General features: G+C 36.6%; 1 long non-coding RNA gene across 1 annotated transcript; it reads right to left on the reverse strand.

The window, feature by feature from the left end:
• Nucleotides 1-1,525: 1,525 nt before the first annotated feature.
• On the reverse strand, nucleotides 1,526-13,244 carry LOC111720460. Its single transcript, XR_002770137.2, has 3 exons — nucleotides 12,870-13,244; nucleotides 3,603-3,677; nucleotides 1,526-2,980 (listed from the first exon to the last, which is right to left on the reverse strand). It is a non-coding gene; the product is annotated as an uncharacterized LOC111720460 (long non-coding RNA).
• Between the last annotated feature and the right edge of the window lie 13,669 nt (nucleotides 13,245-26,913).

The following is a 26,913-nucleotide window of genomic DNA, read 5'->3' on the forward strand; positions in this document are numbered from 1 at the left end:
ATAAGAGTTTATTTTTTTTTTAAAGGTGGATAGTAGGGAAACCTGGATAGATGTCATACATAGTAAGTGCCAGAGTCAGGATTCAAACTCAAGTCTGACACCAAGAAAGCTCTTTCAAAACTACCATATTGCTTATCTGCAATAATAGCTTACATTTATATAAGGTGAGTTTACAAGGTTTGCAAAGTGCTTTTCTTCTCAAAAAGTCATAAATTCAACTATTGTTCTGTAAGAAACAACCACCAAGATGATTCCAGAAAAGCCTGGAGAGATTTCTGTGAAATGATGCTAAATGAAATGAGCAGCACCAGGAGATCCATTATATAAGGAAACAACAAGACTATAGGACGGTTAATTCTGACCGACGTGGCTCTCTTCAACAATGAGAGGATTCAAACCAGTTCCACTTGTTCAGTAATGAAGAGAGCCATCTCCACCCCAAGAGAGAACCGTGGGAACAGAGTGTGGACCACAACATAGCATTCTCACTCTCTCTGTTATTATTTGCTTGCATTTTGTTTTCTTAGTTTTTCTTTTCTTTCCTTCTTGATTTGATTTTTTTGGTGCAGCAAGATAACTGTATAAATATGTATACACATATTGGATTTAACATGTATTTCAACATACTTAACATGTATTGGACTACCTGCCAGCTAGGGGAGGAGGTGTGGGGAAGGAGGAGAAATTTTGGAACAAAAGGTTTTGCAAGAATCAATGTTGGAAAAATTACCCATGCATATGCTTTGTAAATAAATAATTTTTTTTTAAAGTCCTGAATTCAGCACCAAGATCATTGTTCTGGATTTTACAGGTGAGGCTCAAAGAGTCTGTTAAATGACTTTCTCACAATTACACCAGCAAGAGTAACAACTTAAATACTCTAAGACTTAGTTTTTTCTATTACACCACATACTTTCTGACATCATCTATATCAACCTAAAGAATGCACAGTGCCAGGGCAGCTAGATGGCACAGTGGATAGAGCACCAGCCCTGAAGTAAGGAAGACCTGAGTTCAAATCTGGTCTCAGACACTTAACACGTCCTAGCTGTGTGACTCTGGGCAAGTTACTTAACCCTAATTGCTTCAGGGGGGAAAAAAGAATGCACAGTGATTTCAGCAACTTAGGGCTCAAAGAAAAAAAACTTACATTGATAAGTGTACCAATATATATTGACACACCACAGCCATTCTATTCATGTCATAGTCTGCTACAGTTAGGCTCATCTTTTGGAGTGAGGAAGGGGCCAGAAAAAAAAAAAGTCCAAAACATTGTCTGCTTCACCTAACTAGCTTGTTAATCATGGCAGATAGGGATTCCATTTTGCAATTGAAATGCAAAAACATGCACAAAACTTTTGTGAAGATGATTCCACTCGCTATTGGCACATGGTGTGTGTGTATATTTATGGGAAACAAGAAATCCAATAGACCTGAAAGATGAGCAGAACCCAGCATGTTATCCAAATAGTAGCTATGGATGAAACAAGGCTGGCCAATGAATGCCAGCTTACTAAAATTAAAACTGAATCCATATCTTTCTATAATAACCACAGTAACAGAGAATGCTATAAAGCTGGCTTTGGTTTAGCATTCAAATCTAATCTAGTAAACAAGCTTGTATGCCTCCCCAAAGGAGTAAATGAGAGGTTTATGACAATGCAATTGCCATTTGTAGGAAAGCACTACACCACCATCACCAATGAGTATACTTCCCACCATGATGAACCCTGAAGGGCTCAAAGAAAAATTTTATAAAGACTCTCATCATCAATGTGCCAAAACAGGACAAACTTATAATTCTGGTGATTTTAATGTCAGAGTAGGCACTGACTATCAGACATGGAAGGGAGTCATTGGAGGAAGAGTCACTGGAGGAATGGAGTCAGAATGAGCAACAATAATCACTTATTATTGAAGACTTGTCCATCTCATGATCTTCTCATCACCAACACTGTCTTCCATTTACCTAACTGCAAAAAAAATTCCATTGATGCATCCTAATGGCAAATATCGCCATTTAATAGACTGTTATTATAAGGAGAAAAGCCAGACAGGATGTCTGAGAGTCATGAAAGCAACATGTGGCACAGAGTGCTGGATGGATCACAGACTTATCCTCTCCAAGCTAAACATTCACATTCAACAAAAGAAGTGACCTCAAGATGTGATGACTATTAGAAGATTCAGCGTAAACAGATAGAGTGCCTGTGTAAACAGCTTGCTACTGAATTGGAGGGAAAGCTGAACCTACACACTACTGGTAGGAGAAATGAAAATGAGTTGGCCACTTTCAAAAATTTGGTATACAACAGCACATTTACTCATATGGGCCAGAACACTCACAGATATCTGGATTGGTTTGATGAAAGTGATATAGGAATTCAAAAGCTACTAAATGAAAAATGAGAACTCTGGAGGGTCTATCAGCAGGATAGTTCATCAATGTCTAAAAAGGTAGCAGCTCCATCAAAAATAAAGTGCAAGCAAAGTTTCAAAAGCTACAGGATTCTTGGCTCAATAAGAAGTCAGATGGAATTCAGTTTTATGCTAATAGTATTAATCTAAAGTGCTTTTATGATGTCCTGAAGGTTATTTATGGACCAAAGGTCTATGCTGCATCTCAACTATTTAGTGCTGATGGAGCCACGTTGATTGGTGATAAGAAGTGGATCCTGGAGAGATAGTCTGAATACTTCCAGAGTGTTCTCAACAGACCATTCATCATCAACTAATGCTGAAGCCATTGACTGTTTACCTCAGGTTGAAATCAATTCCTCTCCAAGCTGAATTTCCAACTGAAGAGGAGGTTCTGAATGCCATTAGACTCTTTCCATGTGGCAAAGTGCCTGCTGTTGATTGCATTCCGGCAGAGAGCTACAAGGCAGGGAGTCACTGCTCATTCAAAAGATAACTGAAATCTTCGAGTATACTGCAAGAAGTTATCCCCCAGGAGATCAAGGATATTTCTACTGTCCATCTATACAAAGGAAAAGGAAATAGGTTATCCTGTGAGATTCATGGGGAGCTGGGGATTGGGAGTCTTAGAGATAGATGGCAAGATTCTTGCCAGAGTCCCCTTTAATCAGCTGATCCTTCATCTGGAAGATGATCATCTACCTGAAAGGCAGTGGAGCTTCAGAAAGGAATGAGGAATCGTCAACATGGTGTTTGCTGCTCAACAACTCCAGGAGAAATGCCTTGAGCAGAACAAAGGAATGAAATAGGGTTGTGTGCTTACTTCCAAGCTTTTTAGCATGATGTTTTCAGTTACATTGTTGGATTCCTTCAAAGAGTACAAACGTAGTCAAGTACACCACTAACTGTAAATGATTTAATTTGAAAAGGCTACAAGCCAAGACTAAAGTAGAGGGAAAGTTGGTTGGTGGCTTTTTGCTTGTAGATGATTGTGCAATCAGTGCAGCCTCTAAAGCTGAGATGCAGCAAGGTGTGTGGATCGATTCTCTGCCACTTTTGCTAATTTTGATCTGACAACACCAATAAAATATAAGTTCTCCACCAGTCAGCACTACACCATTCATATATAGAACTATCAATTCTATCAATTAGATCAAATGAAAGCCGGAGATAAACTCACTTACCTTAGCACATACTTTCCACATAGATGATGAGATTTATGCATGCATTGTCAGAACTTGATCAGTATTTGGGAGACTCTGAAAGAATGTGTGGGAGAGAAGAGGTATTAGGTTGCCCACCAAATTGAAGGTCTTCAGAGTCATTGTGTTGACCTTATTGTTGTAGACCTATGAAATCTGTGCAGTCTACCAGCGCCATGCCAGAAAATTGAACTGCTTTCTTTTGAATTGTCTTATGAACATTCTGAAAATCAACCAGCAAGATCAAGTACTGAACACTGCAGTCTTTTCTCAAGCTAAGCTGCCAAGCATTCCAACTCTACTACAAGGAGCACAACTCTGATGAGCTATCCATTTTGTTCAAATGCCAAATGTACATTTGCCCTAAAAAACTATTTTATGGAGAGCTCACACAAGATAGGTACTCACATGGTGGCTAGAAGAAGCAATATAAAAATATTCTCAAGGTCTCTCAGGAACTCTGATTGTAAGTTGTCCAGCATTCTTGCCCACATCAAAGAAAGCCCTATGCTCTGTGAGCAAAGCAGAATTGCAGTAGCTCAAAAGAAATACAAGATGTACAATTTTAGAAAGATCTCCCTCCCAAATGGTCGTAAGGACAATTTGTGTTTGACCTGTGGTAAAGCCTTCCAACTCTTTTTGATCTGGTCAACTACAACTGGACACGCTATACATTGACCCTGACATAGTGCTGTTATTTTGGTCCTCTCGAAGCACAAAGGACAGGCAACAACATCCTTGAAAGAATGCAGCTAGGTGATGAGTAGGGCTAGACTTGGTGAAAAAAAATATGTGAATTTAAATCCTGCTTCAAGACAGTAGTGGTCAAGTCACTGAAACTTCATTTTCCTCATCTGCAAAATGGGGATAATATCATTTACCTCAAAGGGTTGTTTAGAGGATTAAAAGACTCAATGAGATGATAGTAAAAGTGAACTTTACTGTGAACTTTAAAGCATTCTATTGATACCAGCTAGTGCAATGTCCCTAGCCCAGAAGATGTTTTTATTTTAGAGGAATGAGGAATAATGACAGCTTTCTTATAGCATACTTTGGGTCCCCACAGACTGTGGAGAGTGCAGCGAATTTCTCTTGAGGGTCCTCTATGTGCTTCTTTACAGAAGAAGACCCAGGTTATCAAAGATTCCTTCAGTCATTCCCCATTTTCCCTCCAGCTATCTTTCCTGTCCCTTTTCAACAATGAATAAAAACAGGAAATGAAATAAGGAAAGTCCAATTATCTACTATGAATCTGCAGTCCAAGAAGGACAATGACTACATGATCCACTTAGAAGTTAGGTCAGACATTTTCCTTCAACCCCCTGAAGCATGAGTTTTGTTTTTTTTTTTCTGGTGGGGGTGGGAGCTTTAATGTATTACAGATCCTATTTTACATCTTATTCATTACTGGAATTTCCCTGGCTTTACTATTTGAAGCAAAGAAACTTTAAGGTAAAGGGACCTCTGAACTGTTTCAAGTTAACTTTTTATTTTGCTTTGATACCCGATCTTATATTTTTCCCTTTAAGACTGCAACACAGTCAGTCCAACTCCCCACTTTACATAATACATCCACTCTGTGATCTCAAATTCAGTGAGTTCATGGGTTATGTTTATCTTGGCACTGACCTGCTCAACATAATGATCCACCGGTTGGCAAAAGCCATAAAAACAAACAGATCTATAGACTCCTACTTAAAAGGAAATATTAGGTAAGAATAGCTGAACTTTGGCATTCATTCCGAGAGGATTTGGAGTCAGGAGGAGCAATGTGCTTCATATTGAAGAAAAAAAAAGATTTATCAAATTTGTGCTTCAACTTTGAGAGTGATTCTGGTCTTTGGTTCTTGCCAATTTAGTCCCATTTGCCCTATGGAATTGATGGACACTGCTTAGGGACTGTCAGGGGTATGCTGATAAATGTTTAATAACTGATTCTCCAGGGGGAAAATATATGCAGGACACACTATTAAGTTTACACTACATCATTACCATTTTCTCCATTACTTTCTTAAATCTAGACAATCAAAAAACAACAAAAAACAACAACAATAAATCAAGTCCTGATTTTCAGTGTTTATGGATTGTCATGTCTTAAATAAAGGTTCACTGAAAATGTACCCAGATATTTTGTCTGATCAAAGAATCAGGTTCCTCTCTGCCTGATATGCATAAGCTCTGAGTTGCATGGAGTTAATAGTTTTCAAGATATGGACACTTAGGGGAAGAAATTAAAATTATATGGAACTAGGGTGAGATATATAACATCTCCAATATCCAACCTCTAAGTATGTCTGTGATCTAAGACATTCAAATCTGTGATTAGAATTTGCCAGCTTCATAAAGGAGAAAGGAGAAGTAGGAAGCAAAGAGAGAGTAGGGGAGGCAATGAAGGCATGAACTAGGATTATAGACATTTGAATAAATAAAAGGGGGGAAAAGATGTAGAGATAGAATTGATAAGGATTTGACATCTGTCATTTCATGAAAGATAGCAAGTTACTAGTTAATCATTCTGGTCACTCGTGATAATCTTTCCTGGGAGTCAATAGATGCTAAATTTTTGTAGTGTATAGTCATGTGTTGCACATTTTCTATCATTTCTTTGTATCATTTGCATTAATTATTGTCTGGATTCTTTAGAGATAAGCTTTCTGTAATTTCTGGCAGCATTGATCTGGTCCTGAAATTGCCATAATAAACTTTTCATTTTCATAAACAAATCCAGATGACTCAGTCATTTACTATATTGGTATATAGTAAGTTGGGGGTGGCCTATACTTTCACCAAGAGCTGCTCAATCATTTTCCTCATTAGAGAAACCTATAATCACTCTTGAAAGTAGACTCCTCATTAGACATTTTCAAAGGAATTGCCATTTATCATTTGACTGACAGAGAAAACTGGTTCAAAGACACTATAAGATTTGTCCAAAGAAATGGAGCAAATTTGTGACAGAGCTAAGACTAGACCTCACCAACAACTAATTTATTACATAATTTGCCCCAAACCACCAATTATCTAAAGCCAAGTTTACATTATCCAATAGTACCCCTTGGTTAATACCTAGCAAAGTAAATCCACTTTGATTTACAACATAGCTTATGTAAAAAGCAGCTGAATTTTGTTTAAGTTGTTTATCTCAAACAAGAGTAGCAGAGACACTAGGAATGAGTTGAATATAATAAATTGTGTCAGATCTTTCTGAATAGGGCTTTGTATTAAAGGTATGAGCTTTATTCCTAGCAGTTACTTTCTAATAGACATCCTCAGCCATAAGATCTAGACCTAGGCTCACTCCTATCATAGGCTTTTTACCAGGTACACATCCAGAGGGCCATGATGGCTATTCGTCCTTGTGGTGCTGTCTAAACTCTTAACTATCATCACTTGTAAACATTTATACACACAGACACACAGACACATACACACACACACGCGCACGCGCGAATTATAGTTGTGGCTTTCCAATTGCTTAGATATCTTCACCTAGAACTCTCTCAAATTCAATATGTTCAAAATTATGCTCATCATCCATCCTAAACTTGACCATATTTTTGGCTTGCCCATTTCTGTTTGGGGCACCATTAGCTTTCACAAACCTTAGCAGTTTGTAATTTTGCCTCTCTCTTGCCTCTAAGTTCCAAATCTTGTTGATTTTATCTCCACTTCTCTTAAATCTGTTCCCTTTTCTTCAGTCACATGGCCACTCCTTAGAACAAGTCCTCTTTGCTTTCTTCATTAGAGTATTGTAGTCACTTAATTGATAAATCTTTTTCTTCTCCTAACTTAGTTGTCAAGTTCTAATCACAAATTCTAATTTAAATGACACTCTTTTCCTTATATCCTTACCACATGATACCTTGCCATAGGACTAGGCTCCTAATACATTATTATTAATTATTAATAGTAAGTATTAAGTAAAGAGTATTGAAGATTATCAGCTATCAGCAATGTTGCCCTGCATATCAAAAGACAAAATATGGTCAAAGCTGTAGCACTAACTTTATGTTCACCTCTTCTTCCTCTATCTCAACCTAATTACTATTTTCCTTAGCTATCATGAGACACATTTCTAGACTTTGGAAAATGAGAATTTAAAACAAGCATTACTAAGCACCAACTATAGTAATATTTCAGGCATTGTACAAGGCACTAGGAACAGATAAAAACAAACAATCTCTGCCTTCAAGGAACTTATGTTCTGTTAGGGAGGGGTTATTATATTATATAATATACTTCAAACACACACACGCGTATATACATACATACATGTATATATATATATATATACATACACATGTGTATATATACAAGAAACATGCAAAATATTTGGGGGGGGGGCAACAGTATGAAATACCCAGGTGGAATTAATTAATCAGGAGAATCATCAAAGTTCTTTAGATACTTGTTATTCATTCTGTTATTCTGAATGTTATTCATTCTGTAATCATTAGTTTTTAATAGTTACTTGGGTTACATTAAAAAAAATTAAGTGACTTGATGAAAGTCATACAATTATATAAATTTTAACTTGGGTTGTCTTTATTCCACAAACCAATTTTCTTTCCTCCAACCCTCCCCACTTAATATCATTTTATTTTTTCTAATTACATGTAAAAGTAGTTTTCAGCATTCATTTTTATAAGATTTTGAGTTCCAAATTTCCTTTCCTTGCCTCTTCCCAAGATCAAACAATCTGATATTAAACATGTACAATCATGTTCAATATATTTCCACATTAGTCATGTTGTGAAAGAAGAATCAGAACAAAAGGGAAAAAACATGAGAAACAAAAACCAAAAAAAAGTATGCTTCGATCTTCCTTCAGACTTCATAGTTCTCTGGATGTGGTTATGGATGACATTTTTCATCATGAGTCTTTTGGACTTTCTAACCGCTGATGGAAACGAGAAGTGAAGAATGAAGGACAAACAACAATAACAATAAATGAGAAGATGCTGTAACACTAATAGTAGTTGGAGAACTGCTGGATAAACTTTCTAAATTTGTTAAGTTAAGAAGCTGGATTTGATAACATCCAATACTGGGATTCTATGACCAAAGTGCTACCTTGGATCTGTGGTTTTGTTATTGTTTAGGCATTTCAGTCATTTCTGACTATTTGTGATCTCTTTCAGGGTTGTCTTGAATAAGACACTGGAATTGTTTGGTATTTCCTCATTTTACAGATGAGGAAACTGAGGCAAATGGAGTTAAGTGACTTGATCAGGGTCATACAGCTAATACTAAGTGTCTGAGGTTAGATTTGAACTGAACACACTGGTCCTAGAATCAGAAAAACTGTCCTTGAATCTAGAGATCCTTAGTAATCTCTGTTATTCAAAGGGAACATTAGGATGCCAATATATTCTCTCATAGTGTCCTGTGTTAGTTCCTGCCCTGGGATAATGCCCCATATATAAACCCTTGGCACACCCATAACAGATATCATAATTTTCTCACTAAACTCAGGTCTTTAATCCAATGAAGTTCTCTGCCAGCTGTTTCTATAAGGGAAATGTAACCTCCCAAAGGCAGCCATTTCCAAGGGAAATATAGCCTCCCAATGGCAGTCAGTCCCTGGGTAGATTATGGTTGTTCAGGAATAGCTTGAGTGGTGGAAGTGCTATCAGCAGGTGGGCACTATTGCATCTTCATTCTTACTTCAGGTATCTAAGGGAATCAAATGGTATTTGCTGATGTTCCTAGAAATTCATTAATGCTAGGGCTTTCTTTGTCTCCACAATCTGCTTCAGACCTCCTACTGGGGGTCTCCATTGACTGTATTCTTCAATGAGAGTTTTAAGATAACAAAGTGTTACTTAGTAAGACTTGGTCTCTGTGGGGTATGGCAGGGAAGAGACAGAGAGAAATGTCCCACAATAATACACTTCAAAAAAAATTAAACAAGTTATTTCTTTTCATTGGTGAGGTTCTAGGTAATCAGCTTGTAAGAAGATTTTCAAATAAGACACCTCCAACAGAGGCAGAAGGTGCCAAGGGATTACAGAGAAGTGAAAAGGGATCTGAAAAGATCATGGTGGACTCAAAGGGATGGAGGAAGAGAGCAGGAAGGATAATACTATTCGGAAAAGAGTACACAAATGCATATTATTTCCCATTTGCATTCTCTATATCCTAGCTAAACAGGCCTCTTTGCTCCCAAGGATTCAAGGATTATTTCTTTGAAGGTGATTCTCAGATCTAGATATCTAACCCTAACCTCTCTCTTGACCTTCAGTCTCATATTGCTAGTTGCCTATTGGACAACTCTAATTATGTTGTACAGACATCTCTACAGACATTCTCAAACAGAATTTATGAACATCCCTGTCTTCCATGTTTTCTTCTTTCTAAGGTCCTTATTATAGTGAAGAATACTATTGTAATCTCCATCACCAGACTATCTGGGTATCACCTCATTTATACGGTACAAATCTAATCTGTTGCCAAAGTTTGTCATTTCTATCTATCTCCCTTCTCTTCATTCACACCTTCTCCACTCAGATACAGATCTTTATCATATCATTTCAGACTATTACAATAGCCTGGTTGGTTCATCTCTCTGCCCCATGTTGCTCCAATACACCCTCCATTCCAACTATCAGAATAATCTTCCTAAAGTGCAGGCTTGACCATACCATTCTCCTACTCCATAAAATCCAATTGCTCAAATATAAATTCTTCTGTTTGATTTTTTTAAAGCCCTTCTAAGCTGGACCTCTTCCTCCTCTCCCACTTTCCATTCCTCTTATACTTTACTCCTCACCCCCTACTCTATGATCTACAAATACTCTCTCTCTGTCTCTGTCTCTCTGTGTTTCTCAGTCTCTGTCTCTGTCTCTCCCCCCCCACCCTTATTTGTTTTGTTTTGTTTTGTTTTTGCTGAATACTCCATTCTCCCAGCTCCTTTTTGACTTTTTTTGACTTTTTTTCCACACCTGGAATGCTGTACTCTTCTCTCCTTATCACTTCTTTGCTTCCTTCAAGACCTAGCTCAAAATCTGTTTTCTGCCAAAAAAAAAAAAAAAAAAAAAAAATAATAATAATAATAAAATAAAATAAAAATCTTTCCTGGGATTTTTCACTCTTAATGCCTTCTCTCTTAGAGTGTATCTTTTTTACATCATATGTATATATATATTATATATAGATGGTTGTTTGCATATCTCCCTAATTAGAATTAATTAGGATCAATTAATTAGAAATTAGGGAGAAATTAGTAATAATAAGGACTGTGTTTTTGTCTTTCTCTCTCCCTCTTCCCCCCATCACTTAGCAGAGTGACTGGCACATCTTAAGTACCACATGCTTATTGACTGACTGACTGACTGACAAACTCTATCTGCTGTTCTGACTCTATCCATAGTCAAGCACAAACAAGAGCCCAGATCTTCTAAGACTCCCTGCTTTATGCTGATCCTCCACACTGCCTAGTCCTCATGCATGACTTTTTTTTATACTATTCTCCCCTTGCTACCACTCATTACAAGTTGCAAATATAACCAAACTCATTCCTCCCCAAATCCTCCTTTCTTTTCTCAATCATACCCCTTTCTCTAAGCTCTTTTCAAATAGCCAAGGGCTAATTTATACACCAGCACCTGACTTAAACTTGGAGAGCATGACCTGAGTCTCCCTTAGAAGGGCTGGAATTTCAGTATACCTTGAAGGATCAAACTGTAGCAATTAATGCAATACATTATTTATTTATTTATTATTTTGAATGCTGGAAAGATTTATTTTACATTCTCACAAGAATGGGTTCCTGAAGTGAGTAAACACACCTTTGAAACTCCAAAGGCAGCATTTTATTTCCTACTCTGAAACACAAGTCTCTCTCTCGATTCCTCCTTAACTGGATGTTACAGAAGTTACATGACATAACTCTCCATTCCCTATTACATACCCAGTCCCTGCCCCAAAAGAGCTTACATTCTAAGGGAGAAGATAACAGAGGAGGGCTAAGGACAAAGGACAAAAGATTCTTTTCAAATCTCAGGTTCCACCCCTGATTACAAAACTCAATCTCTGCCCCCAAGGAGCTTACTTTCTTTTGGGGGAAGATAACCTCTACCCTTGATTATTCTTTGATGTCCTTGTGTTTCAGTTTTCTAATTTAAGTATCATTTATCCAATTTAATTTTTCTGTGGAAACCAAATAAATGTTCACCTATTTCTCACAATTCCCCCTTAGCTTTTTTAAAAAAAATAATTTGGTTTCCACATCCTTTTCTAACACCTCAAATTTAGCTAATATTTTTTTTTTTTACATCTCTTGCACAGATCTCCTTAAACAGAATGGATAATTAATTCCTGAATATTCTGCTAATTCTTCTGACAAAGTTGTCCTAGAAGTGAAACTACCCCCAACTGTACCACATTTCCTTCTTTTTTGCCATTCTATTTTCCTGTTCAGAGTCATTCTATTTTCCTGTGCCATTTTGCTAGTGGCATCTAACTATTCTGCTATTCCCTTCACTACCCTTCTGGTGTAACTTATCCAATAATATTTATTCACCAGAGTAGGAATGATCCAAATCCAGAACTAAATTTCTAGCTCTGAATTCATCAGTTATTATTCTTGACTTAATTCTTCCTGATTTACTCTTTTTTTTTTTTTTTTCATCAAATGCCAGGGTAAAAGGAATAGCCAATTGGATTGGTGCACATGCAATGCATTTTTAAATCCACAAAACAAAGCAAATAGAGATAGTTGGATGAACATTTTTATTTCAAAGTAAAGTTTTGTTCTCTGTTTATAATGATATGTATTTAATGTGTGTTTGCATAGGTAGGAGAAATTATAGTAAATTTATTTTTAAAAATTCTCTCATCAATTGACACACCTGGTCCTTATAGTATTAAATAGTCTCAAGAGCTAACTTGGCAGTTTTAAGCAGCTGTGTACCCCTGCAGACTGAGACCACAGCTGTTCTCCCTTTACCAGCATTCCCAGACTATCACAAGCAAAATTTGTACCACATGTTTGACTAGGTAAATTGTTACTAGTCTGCACGACTTAGACTACCAAAGGTCGTTACTTTTTAAAAACCACTTCCTTCACCACTATTTAATCCTTTGCCATCTGACTTCTGTCTCAACAGCTCTACTGAAACCACTCTTTCACCAACAAGCTTCTAATTGCCAACTCCAATAGCCTCTTTGGAACCTCTCCATAAAATTTGGCACTGTTTTCCATCCCACTTCTGGATACTCTCTTAACTTCAGAGACACTATACTTACCTCGTTCTTCTTACAGGAGAAGAAAATACCATTTGTCTCCTGGCTCCTGTGCAAGATCCTCATCAAGCTCAGTGGCCATTCTCTGGTTATTCCCAGCCCTGCAATACCCACAAGGTTGTGGCTTGGGTACTTCCACCTTAAAATTGCTGCTTAGTCTTTTCTTAACTCCCGTGGTTATTGATACTGCCTTTGGTGGATTTTGCTGCTGACTCTTAATTATTAATGGAACTTTAGGATCTCCTGAACTCACTTGGTTGCCTGGATACTCTCCTCTTGGAATATTCATTTATTTAAGATCAGGGAAAAAATAAACAGAAAAGAAACAGTGGGAAGTGGGTGGGAAAATGTGACTAGCTGCCCTTCCTAACCCAGCAGTTCAAAGTAGCTCTCCCCCGACAAAGTCAATAAAAAAAGAGACTGACAGAGCTGTTGTTGGTACCTTTTGTATTCACTCTAAGTTTCAGCCTGGGATTTACTGAATAATTGTTTCATTAGCCAATTAGAAGACTTTTTATCATCATATTATGCAAGAGACATAGAAGTAATGCAAAGCTTATGATAAGAAAGATGTATCTCTGGAAAACGATGTGAGTCAGTTAAAAACAAGAATGACAGTTAACTAGTATACTCCATTGAAATCTCCGAAGTGTGGGAAGACTTGGAAGATGTCTACCCCCCTCAAAAACAGTTTTCAATATTAGAATGAAATCCCAAGATCCCTTTAAGAATAAAAGAAGTCAACCTGGAGGGAATTCCCTGATAGAATATCCCTGTGCTGTTCTATAGTTTTATATACTACTTGAATGGAAGCATAGATCACATGCTTGCAGATTATATGTACCTTGGCTAAAATGTTGGGTGACAGTTCATGTTTTGATAATTTATAATGTTAAATCAAATCAAATTAAAAAATTAATATAAATGTTCTCAGATTCCAAAAATCAGCCATAAATATTGAGTGAAGTTAGTTATGACTAGAGAAAAGAACATGTAAAAAATAAAAAGTCACAAAACTTGTAATTCTGGTTCACATAAAGAAAGTCACAATGTTCAAAATAGAACAAGTAATGGTTCCCCTATAATCTTCCCTGGTTAAACTACATCTGGAGTGCCATGTTCAAATCCAGGGACCATGTTTTTGGAAAGACATAAACATTAGAGCACGTCCAAAAGAAGAGTGTGGATTACTGAACAACTTGTTCAGTACAAGGAAGAGCTGGGACATTTGGCCTAGTGAAGAGAAGGCCAAGAGGAGAAATGATATTTAGATCTCTAAATATTTGCAGGACTTTTATGTAAATGATACTTTAGGCTTGTTCAGCTTAACTGAGAACAAAACTACAATGAGTTGACAATGTAAAAAGGAAAATTTCTGCTCAATTTAAGGCAAAACTTCCTAACAGTTCATGCAGTACTATCCAAACATAAAGTGGGCTGCTTCAGGGGGACAATGGGCTTCCTTCACTGGGAGGGTCTTCTAACAGAGATTGGATGATCTCCTTAGGAATATGGTAGAAATTAAAAGAAATCCATATGGAAAGTCCGGAACAGAAAGAGCAGTAATCACTAGGAAATAAGAATTGTATTGGTTGGATATTTCTCTTACACTAGAACAAGTTTTAAGTCAGAAACAAGTGGACTTTAGGATCTCTGAGTTTTTTTCTAGTTCCTGTGATTATGTAGTTTCTCCTTCAAACACAACAATGTTAAAAATGTTGAACAGTATAGGATGAAAGGCATATCCCTTCAATACTCCATTAGAGACCTCCTCCTGGGTGGAAATTGATCCATTAAACAACTCCACTTGGGACTAGTTACTCATACTGTTTTGAATCTACCAGTTTTATTTAATTAAACTTTCTCCATTTTGCCTACAAGGCCAAACATGAAATTTTTTTTTCCTCAAAAGTCTTATACACATGGTTTGTCTCTGGCATTATACTGATCTATGTCATAACCCAATCTAATTCAATTAGTATGGTATGAACTTTCTTGGTGAATCTATGACAGCACAATAATTCCTCTTTCCCTAAGTGCTTATAAATCATTTCTTTATTAATATGTTTGAGAACTGTGGCAAGATTTGAAGTCTAGTTCAGTGATCTAGGGTTTAAATAATGTAATTTCCTTTTCTTAAAAATAAGGACATTATGGGGCAGCTAGGTAGCATAGTAGATAGAGCACCAGCCCTGAAGTCAGGAGGACCTGAGTTCAAATCTAGTCTCAGACACTTAATACTTGCTAGCTGTGTGACCCTGGGCAAGTCACTTAATCTCAATTGCCTCAGGGGGGAAAAAGGATGTTACTTTCCTGCCCTCAGCCCTGAAGCCTCTTATCACAATTTTTATTTTTCCAATTTTTTTTTTTGGGGGGGCAGGTACAAGATTACACAGCTAGTAAGTATCTAACTCAAATATAAATTCTGGTCTTCCTGACTCCGTGCTCAGTGCTTTATCCACTTTGCCACCTTGTTGCTCCCTTCTCCATGTTCTAAGAAACTCTAAAACTATAATTTGTGGAGAAGGTGCCAATATATATTGGCAGAAGGAGAATTCACCCAATCTGGAAATTCTCTACACCAAATGTAATCATAAATTCATCCCCAATGCTATTCTTGCTGACTAGGTACCAATCTTTGTTTCTTCACTGATGAAAGAGTGCAGGCTTTAGAAGTGCCCTCTGAACCTGGGCCTCTAGAACAATTTCCTAGCCACACTTAAGACCTCCTGGTTCTGCTGAGTTCATCAAAATGAATCCACAAGGACATGTGTTGGAAGGGTGGTGAGATAGAAAGTAATAAAATCTATTGTTTGTTGTTTGCCTGTTAAAAAGAATTTATTATTTTGTCATAATCCAAATTGTGGCTTCTTTGATTTAATGTCATGCTAGGTTAAACTCAGCAATGCTTAAGCCCAACTTAAGGAGGAGTAGGATAGGTTGGGCAGAAAGCACTAATTGCTCTATAAAATCACGCTTGCCACAGTTAACTTGTCACTGGAGTATAGGTGTAAGCCAAATCCCTTAATTGGGATTTAATGCTAGGGTCTTTGGAAATAAGAGAACTGTTTTTTCTTACAGGTTTTTTGTTATGCCATGGTAGGGTCCCTGCTTTAGAGAATGGTACTATAACCATGTCCTTGTATAGCCTCATGTTTTTTCAGCATCAGGGTTTGTGTCTGTTTGTTTTAGAGCTTTATGATTTTCAAAGGCTGGTTTCATCTTTGTTCAGCTTTCTGCATGCAGGGAAGCATCCTATGAGCTGTTGCTAATCACCTCTGTGCAAGCATGGGCTGCTGCTGACATCTGTATATGTTCCTTTGGTCTTGCTACAGAGATATTTGGAAATAGAAATATATTCTTATAAACACCTATAATTCTGTTCAAGGCTTTAGGAAGTGATGGGGAGGAAAACTCATGGTTGATGAAGCAACAGATAACCCCAATTCCATCAGTCAACAAGCATTTATTAACTGTTTACTAGATATAAGGGACTAGGTCAGATCCTGGAAATATAGAGACAAACAAGAAATAATCCCTGGCCTTAAGGAGTTTCCATTCCTTAAGAAAAGAGAAACTTCCATTTCCTAGAGACCATTCAAGCATTCTTCTCATTATGGCTGCTTCTGGATGGAAGGTTGGGTGAAGGAAGCGGAGAAGGGCAAACTACATTCCTCCTGTCTTATAGACAGATAAACTATTTTATTTATTTATTCATTTGTCAAGCATTTATTTGCCATTTTGCTGCTATGGACTATACTAATTTCCCTGAAGGTATGTATCTACTAACTTAATAGCAAAATGGGTGTTTGATTTTAAGGACCCTTAATTTTAGACATGAGACTAAAAGTTACTATACTTTCTAAGTTCACAGCACCTTTAGTGTCCCTGTAATTTTTTTTTTTTACAAAATTTCTAGATCCCCCAAAATCCAAACCTAACAATTCTATTCATTAAGTATTTAGTTCCAAACAAGTATTTATGTTCTAACAACTTAGTGACCTTTTGAAAAAATAATACATATAAATTAAAAGAAAAATAACATTTTATATCATTCTTAAATAATCATCATTACTTATTAATGAGCTGCATGCACCTGTTGGTTATGATACCACTTCTCAAATTTTGGAGTCAGAATGTACACTGATTTTTTGCACAGTATTTGCTTTTTATCACTACAATTATTGAATACTCAGTGTGACAAAGTTATGATGTCACAAATGAAAAAGTTTGAGAAAGCTAAAAAACACAAGTAACAAAACCTCCCTATTCAAGAACAGCTTAGAAAAGAATGAATAAGGTCTAATGTTGAAACTGTGAATTACCTTGCACTATTAGTTCACAAGAGTTCTAACAGATCTGACTATTATTGTGTTTCCCTTGAAAATTAAAATATTCTGCAATATTCATTGTGAGTTCATTATCTTGCCTCAATTGGAGTACTATGGCATTAGTCTATTTTTTCAAGGGGGAAAATTATTGGTTTCTGCTGGACTAATTGTGAGGAAAGGTGAAGAATTGGCTTTTGGACTGGGGAGCTCTTTTTTGGGGTCCCTAATATCTATAGCTACTCTGGCCTATATCTTTCTTTAGTTTTCCCTTGACTATGTCCAAAGAACAATAGCAAGAATGTTTTAGGACTGTCCTCCATGAGAAAAAAAAAATATTTAAGTCACATCAGTGTAGGAATTAAGCTTACCAAGGAAGCTTGGACTTCCATTGCAATAGTTTAAGCCCCCAGAAAAACAAAAATCTTAATAATTATATGACCATTCACTCTTTTCCATTTTTTATGTGCCTGTGGAGGCTGGTTGATTCTGTCAAAAAGGTAACATAGGAACTCTTTGGCTGCTTACAACCTAGTCTTTTTTTTTTTTTTTTTTTTTTTTTTCTAATGTCCAAAGTGTTTCTCCCTCCCCTAGGGAATTGCCAAGCTCACGAAGAAGAGACTATGATGTTTGCAACTAATTCTCTCAGTCTGTATTTCCTTCCACCAAAAAAAAAGTTTTTCAGGGGAAAGTATAACATGGCAGGCAGTTGCTGTTTGGATAAGTCAGTGAAACAGGATAAGATTAGACCTTCTCCTCTTGATCCCCAAAGAATAGCACATTGTGGGCTCCTGGCGGAAGCTTTCAATGTGCAGGCTCTTTTTACCCAGTGTTTCAGTACTGTCATCATTCCACTCTGAAGGTTTTTTTTTTTTTTTTTTTAATGTCCCTTGTTTGCATGGAAAAATGTTCCAATCTTTGCAGCGGTCTTCTGAGACTAAGCAGGTGATGACAAGCATGCTTGTTCCACTGTCACTGGATATCTCAGGACTCCAGAGCCAGGAAGAAAAAAATTGATTAACTTTGCCTTCAGGTTTCCTTTCTCTGGTTGCTTTGACAAAAGTGTTGAGTTCCTTTTGTTGTGTCCCAGCAAATCAAATCATTTGGAGATTGAAAAGAAAGATTTCATCAAAACGGAATGAACTCAAGTCATGTTTCAAGACACTCAGATCCTTTCCTTTTTCCCTGATACCCACCTCCTGCCATGCAGACCTAATCTGCAGAGTCTAGATTTCCATGTTCTACACAAAAGAGCCATAGTTAGAGGTTCCAAGGCAGCTGGCTTATAACTCACTATTCATTGAGGGAACTTGTGGGGGGTGATGGTGGCGGTGGTTAACTCTCAGAATGAGCACTCGCTGATATTGTGCTCATCTGTCCCAATATGACTCATTCCATGGCTGTCCTGCTCTAATTGTATTGGATTGACATCATACTTCATTTCAAACTGAGTCAACGCAACAATATATGCATTGTCCAATTTCCATACCTCCAGCCCTGACCTCTCTCCTAAATTCTAGTCCTCTAGTCCTGTCTTCTGGATATCATCCTCAGCTGTCCCATTAAAACTACAAAGTCAATATGCCTCAAACTGAACTCTTTATTTTCTATAACAAATCTACACTTCCTCTTAACTTCCCTATTTCTGAGACTTAGTTCTTCTCACTGGTTCATTGATGCAAGGCAATCCTAATAAACTTTGGATAGAAAATGCCATCTGCATCCAGAAAGAGAACTATGGAGATTGAATGTAAATTAACACATGCTATGTTCACTTTTTATTTGTTTTTTTTTTTTCTCTTAAGGTTTTTCCCTTTTGTCCTGATTTTTCTCTCCCAATATGATTCATAAAGAAATGTATATTTAAAAAGTTAATGTGTATGTATAACCAGAAAAAAAAAAAAAACAAACAAAAAACCTTCCCCATTTCTGTTCCTAGTCATTTCCTCTTCTCCTTCACTACCCCACCCCCAGGTAAATATCTTCAAAATACGCTGTCTTGTTAATTCTATTTTCATGCAATTTTCTACATTTATATTTATTTATCCATTCCAATTGCTATCACTCTGTTTCAAATACTAATAGTATTTGATCTGGACTTACGTAAGAGCTCTCTAATTGCTTTTCTTTTCTCTAGTCTCTTCTCATTGAAATGGACAAGATATCTAAATTCCATAATCTATGTTTACCCCATGGGACATTAATAATGTATTTGTAAAAGATATGTTACATGCCTTGCTCGCTCTCATCCCCCTCATTTAGGAGGATGAATGTCAGAAGGGAGTGGCAGACACACTAGAACAGAAAAAGTGTAGAGTATAGGCATGTGACAAGAAATAAAAAAGCATCTGCAGGTAATTGGGAGAAGGGTTGCCACCAGTTGACTCTTGCCCCTTATTTTTCCTTTTCTCCCATTTAAATTTATTTTTTAAAAAAAAACAGTTTCTGGTGTTGAAATATTAACTTGGTTGTTTGCCAATAGTCATGCAAATAGAGTCCCTCTTACAAGCTTCTGCAGACCAATGAGAGAGTTCCTTAAAGGAGGAGACTGTATCACAATTTCCAGGGATTTGGTAGAAGGGAATGAAATCTTGTGGCAGCACAATGTGTTTTTTGTTGTTGGGGGGTGGGAGGGGTAGAGGGTACCAGAAAATTAAATGTACAGTTATTCCTTCCACATTGCAAGAGTTAGAGGTATGACATCTCTGTGATGTGGAAAATCCGTGTAAAATGTTTGGCCTTCCCTTTTTTACCAGAGAAGAAGTCTGAATGATTATGGCATTAAAAGATAAATATGCAGATATTATATAATACTATACATATATTTTATATATTTTTGAATTTCTAAATTTTTTTCTGTCATCTTCTGGCCTTTGTGTGTAGTCTACAATTTCCACAAAATTCCTCAAAAATCCTATTTTATATATATTTTTTTCTTTCTTTTTTTTTTGCTGAGGCAATTGGGGTTAAGTGACTTGCCCAGGGTCACACAGCTAGAAAGTGTTAAGTGTCTGAGACCAGATTTGAACTCAGATCCTCCTGATTTCAGGGCTGGTGCTTTGTCCACTGCACCACCTAGCTGGCCCTCCTATTTTATGTTCTTATGTTGACCAGTGATATATTAAAACCAGGATGGAGAAAGTTATGATGTGAAAAGGATAATTGTAATTTAATGTAATAGCACTTTCCTTACTTTTATCCTCTTCTGAAATTCCTTTCACTCTATTTTTCACATTTTAGTGCTTTATTGCATTGGCTTTTTTTTTTTTTTTTTTTTTGCTTTAAAAAAAAAAAATCCCTATAACTATCCCACTCTTCCCTCACACATCTTCCCATCATCAAATAACCAAAGCCCTCCTTTGTTATAAATAAGTAGCATCAAATCAAAGACTGTCTTTGGAGGATATGCATAGTGTGGTTCAAACCTCTTTGCACATGGTTAGTGTTATCTTGTAAAGCAACACTTATTTATATTTATAAATGGAGAATAAACAAAGTTTTTAATATTTTTCACTGCTCATGTGGCACAAATTATTACTGGTCCTGAGTAAGTAGCAAAATAGATACACTATTTACATAGTTGCCTTTTTACTTATATGAATCGATACATGATACCAAATGGCGAAGATTTTCTTTCTTAAACTTCAATTCCAAATTTCACTACAACTTAGGGTTCAAAAGAGGGTGGACCGCTCAAGATCACACATAAGCCAGTGATATCTAAGGCCTGGATCAAAAAAAGTCTCCAAACTTGGGTCCTCAACAGAATTCTTTTTACAGAAACACACTACTCCACCCTTGCCATGTCCAGTGCTCCCTTATCTGGTTATCCTTTGGTCATTTACCTGTAAAATTCCAGTCATGTACAATGTATAGGAAGTAAATATGCATTAATTTATGAAGGCACAATGGGCCAAGGTGAATCCTTAGATATCCATCCTGTCTTCAAAAGTAAAAGTAAAAATTTTGTTCTGATCCAATTAGGCAGCTGAAATAAGGAGTGGAGTATTTGGATAATCGGTGGATTACCATCAGTCAGTCAAGGCTAGACATGCACCAGGTGTTGCCCAACCAGGAATTTTTATCAGGTGGGACCAGCCCAACACGATACAGAAAAAGGGCTGGTTGGCAGATAATTGATAAAAGAGGAGAAAGCATGAGAGGATGCTTTAAGAAATGAGCAAGGCAAGAGGGGCTGGAAAGATTCTTGCACAGAATATGAATACTACAAATCAAACAGCATATGCTGGCCATTGGGACCTATATTTTTAGAGTCAATGATTTTGATACTCTGTTATAGGGCTGCGGCAACATGAATAAGCCATTAGTAAGCTAGGCAAATTATTCCTCTAAATGGGATAATGTACAGGGAGCAATATACAAAGCTAGAACCAGCAACTTTGGCAACAAGGCAAGTTTTTCAAAAACTTGCCTGGGGCGAGCAGCATGAAATGCACCTTCAAATCAAAACTTAAAAAAGATTCGGTTGACTGTGTAGGAGAGAAGACTGGGGATAAGAAGACTGAAGCCCTGGAACACCATCCCTTCTGGGAAGATATCCTGGGAAAACATGAGGCTGTTGAAAGGATGTAAGAAAGGATGTGCCCTTTGGTGGGGCTAGGCTTGAAAGGGACTTACCTAGAGTATAGCAACTAAGGAAAGAAAACCTATTATGTGGTAGATTTCCATTACAAATTTTTGCTAACTATTTGTTAAACAGTCATTTATAATTTCTGAAAGAACAGTGCTATCATCATAGCCCTTTTAAAATTTGCTGTTTTAGAATAAAAAATAGGTCCCTATATCCTCATTACTTGCTTTTATGTTATGGGATATGGCAAAACAAAATAGAATAAATATTATATTGAGGATCTGAATGAATAATATGATGAGAATCATGAGACATCAATCCTCAACTTTCACAGGGAAGACATTCCTAGAAAACGTTATGAAAGTTAAAAAAAAGGGGGGGGGCAGTGTTGATACAGTAAATAAATGGGAAATAGAGGGTTAAGTTCTCACAATAACCAAAAATTGTAATCTTAACTAGAGATCGCCAAAAATCTACTTTTCAACACACAATTCTTTATAACAAAACATCAATTCTGATAACATGCATTATTCCTAAAACAGTAACTATGAAATAAACTATAAAATACAATGCATAAAATAAAATTGATAACATGCAAAACATTTTCCCCTAGAATTCTGTGACTTTTTGTGCCAACATCTCAATTAAAAAAAACTTTGATTTCAAACATGTGAAATCTACAGTATCATAAATACTGTACAGCAAATAAAATTATTAAAACTAAAACATTTTTAACCTTAATCTTACCTTTCACTTTGTCAGATGGTAGTGTGAGGGCATTATACTATAAATTAAATTGTTACTGTTGTTGAATCTTGTCTGACAATTCATGACTTCATCTAGGTTTTTCTTGGCACATTTGCCATTTCCTTCTCCCGATTATTCTATAGATGAAGAAATTGAGGCAAATAGAGTTAAATGATTTGCCTGGGGTCACACAACTAGTAAGTGTCTGAAGCCAGTTTTGAACTAGGGAAGATGAGTGTTTCTGATTCCTGACTCAGCGCTCTTATCCACTTTGCCACCTGGCAAATATGATATTATACACTATACTGCTATAAACCTTCCTACTTTGGCCACCCTTTGAAAACCAAGGGAAAGGTTGTTGGATAGTGTTGGACACACTATCTCTATTGTGTATAGCCCTGAATATGAATGGTTGCCAACTCAAAAATGAAAACTAAGATAATTAATAAAAATAGATCAAATGCTTGAAGTCCCAATAATTAAACATGTGAATGCTGAAGATTATATTTCTAGTCTCAGTTCTATCTTCGGCCAGCCAAGATTTCTCTAAACATTCATTTCTTCATATGTAAATAAAAAGGATAATGAGACAGTATGGCATAATTGAAAGAGCTTTGGCTATAGATTCAGGGAACCTAACTTTTATACTATCCACATGATCATTGGCCATATGATCTCTGGGGCATCAGTTTTCTTCATCTGTAAAATGAGAAGTTTAGATTGGATTGCCTCTAAGTTTCTTCCTAGCTCCTGGTTATGGTCCCATAAAGTGTATTGTCTCTTCAATGAAGAGACAATTTATGAAATTTTCATGAAAAATTTAATTCTGATGCAAAACATATGAAAAGATAACAGATGAGAAAAGAGCAAAACATTAATGGAAAATTAATTTCTTCTCTCTCTCTATATCAATGAATTTTACTCCCTATTTTTTAATTGTCCAAGTCAGAGCTTCCTCTTCCATTGGGCAAAAGATCTGTGATTTTGTGGTGTGGAAAAAGATTTCTATTAAAGTAGACAATGTCATTGGTGACAATGGTGGATAAATCCCAGGAAACTACTAGAGGCATTAGAGAGGTTAAATGATTTATTCAGGGTCACATGGTCAGTAAATGTCAGGTGGGATTTAATCCCAGGCTTTTCTGACACTGAGCTATTATTCCACAAAGTTACTTCCTTCCCATCACAACCTAAACAATTATGAAGTAAAGTAACGATAGTAAAGAGTTTATCTTCTTGCTTAGCTAAGCGTGTTTACATGGTTAGCTATTCATGGTAAACAGTCTTGAATGGGGCACTGTGTCACCTGGTAAAACCAGATTGTCCAAAAAACCCCAACCCAACAACCCTCCAAACAGGAAAAACAGGAGAGAAGTGAAAGTATTGAACCCTCAAATCAGTAGCTTTTCAAAGAAATTTTAGAATTATAGAGTCAATTCTGGTTAGCCAGAGCCTGCTTATCCAGTTTATGTCCATTCAGTTAGTTCCCTGCTTCTTATCCTCTTATCCCAGGCATTGTAACTGCTGATGTTAAGACCACTTTACTGTTCCTAAAATCAGCCAGAAAATGAGCTGGTAAAATAAAAATAAATAAAATAGGGAGTGGAGCATTAGTCAATCTAGAGGTTTGTGATAAAATATTAGTCAAAGTTAATCTCTTGATAAATTAGAAAATACAAGCCAAAATGAGATTTGAATATGACTTGTAGTTTTCTTTCTATTTTCCAAGCTTATTCCCATTGTTCCTTGCTACAGTAACTGAAGCCAAATCTTCGATCTTGTAGGGGCCGAGTGGGAGGTTGGCAGGGGTGGGCTGGAGTCAGAATTGGATTTCAAGAGCCCATTGTTAAATTTTCATAGGAACGTTTACACCTTGGTAATTAGCAAAGGCTGCAAATCAGGACTTGATTTATTATTTTGTTGATTGCCTAGACTTAAGAAAGTAATGAAGAAAATGTTATTGAAGATAAAATTTAAAACTGTACTTGCATTTTGCCAGTTATCAAATATTTTCTGGCACATCATTGGAGATCAGAGACAAGTGGAAAAGAGATATAAAGGGATGTTTAAAATGATGCAAACAGAAAAACACTGATAAATTAACTAAGATATGCTTTTTATCCTTTGACCTACTTTCACATTAATAGCAAAAACAAATTTTATGTAAGAAAGTCTGTTGGTCACCTACTAGGCTTTTGAAACTTGCTCTCTGAGAGTTTCTTGAACAGGATCTTACTTTGATTAAATCAAGTGCCTTGCCTGGTCCCTTCCAATTCTTCAAGGATATGAGAGAATAATACAAAGGCTAGGTGTAGAAAAGCTTCTTGTAAGAACATTCTTCCAACTTGTCAGCTAGGTGCCACAGTGGATAGTGTTTGGCCTGGAGTCAGGAATCTAGATGGAGTACAAATCTGAAGTCATTTAAGTGCTAAGACAAGCCCTTGTTTGGGTCCTGATTGACTCAGTTTGAATGAAAGCAGAGGCCAGAAACCCTCAGGGTCTTCCCCTCCCAGATTTATTTATTTACTTATTTACATTTTGGGTTTTTTTGGGGGGACTAGATGAAAGAGGAAAATCTTTGCTTCAATTGCTACCTAACTTTGAGCACTGAAAGGTTGCAGCCTTGGTCAAACCTGTTGAAGACCTTAGTTTAAAAAGGCTGAGGTTTTCTGTTGCATCCAGGGCCATCTCCAATCATCCTGATCCAAATCTGGCTACTGGACCCAGATAGCTGTGAGGAGAAAGTGAGGCAGGTGACCTTGCACAGCCCATCCTCTCTTAAATCCAATTCACTTGCCTGTCATAATATCATGTACCTCCCTGAAGTCTTGGTCCTCTTAGAAAACACCTAAACCCCTTTTGCCTCAGTATCAGTAAAACATAAATAATAATGCACCTAACCCCCAGGGTTATTGTGAGGATCAAATAACATAGTCATGGGTAAGTACTTGGCACAGTGCTTGATGTGCACTATCTAAATGTTAGCTATTTATTATTATTATTATTATTAGCCAAATATTGTTTTCCAGAAAAGAATTTTTAGTCTTAACTTCAAAATTGATGCCTAGGAAAGTAACCAGGAGGGAAATAACGAAATTCATACAAAGACAAGGGAGAAGGCTTATGGGAATTTTTGAGATTGTAGATCCTTTTACCACTATCTTTCAGAAAGAAAAAAAAAAACCTGGTAACCCAGAGCATTGAGAAATTTCCTTGCAGCATGAGAGACAATCACAATCATTGTAGTGACTGAAGGTATGTTTAAAGGACATCCCTGGGGCACCTAGCTGGCACAGGGGATAGAGCACCAGCCTTGAAGTCAGAATGACATAGTTCAAATCTGGCCTCAGATACTAAACACTTCCTAGTTGTGTGATCCTGAATAAGTCACTTAACCCCAATTGCCTTACCAAAACAACAACAATAATAGTAAAATAAAAGACATCCTTAATGCAAGAAAACATAGAAATAAATTAATGATACACGACTACAAAGGCACAGACCAGTCTGATAAGAAGCAATTAGAAATAGAATATTTAATCCAGGTGAAGATACTGGTCCAATAAAGGATCATAGGATCATATATTTAGAGCCTGGAGGAACTTCAAAGGCCATCTAGACCAACCCCCTCATTTTTACAGATGAATAAACAGAGACCAGAGAGATTGTTACTTTCCTAAGGTCACAGTGACATTGATGCATCAAAGGTTTTGACTTTGATGTGAACAATAAGAATTTCATGGTGGGAAGGAAGGCAGAGTAAAACATGCCAAAAAGGAACTGAGGATAGGACCAATCCTACATAAAATTATAAAGAAGGCATAGTGTGAATTCAGGATTCCATCCCACAGAAGAACCCTTCAACTTTACAGAAATAACCTTATTTTCTGTTTTGGTCTAATGTAGTGGTATATCATATTTTTTCCAAATCACCCTCCTTTTAAAAACCATTTTAACAGGCTGTCAGATTGGGAGAGAGAAAAATGAACTAGTTCATATTATTTTATAAATGACCAATATGGATTTTCCCCCAAATTTATTATTTATTAGTGTTTGTTTTTTTAAATTGATTCTCAAATTCCTTTTCTCTCCTATCCATTGAGAAAGCAAGGAATGTAATCTCAATTATACATGTGAAATAATGCAAGAAATATTTTCATATTAGACATGTAGCTCCCCCAAAGGACAAGAAAAATAAAGTAAAAAATTATATGCTACAATCTGCTCTCAAACTCCATCAGTTACTTTCTTTGGTGTGGATAACATTTTTTCATTATAAGTTCTTTAGAATTCTCTTGGATCATTATAGATGATGAGAACAGCTAAGGCATTAACAGATATTATTATTTATAGAATATTCTCCTAGTTCTGCTAACTTCAC

Source organism: Sarcophilus harrisii, chromosome 4 (genome assembly GCF_902635505.1).
Source record: "Sarcophilus harrisii chromosome 4, mSarHar1.11, whole genome shotgun sequence".
NCBI lineage: Eukaryota > Metazoa > Chordata > Mammalia > Dasyuromorphia > Dasyuridae > Sarcophilus > Sarcophilus harrisii.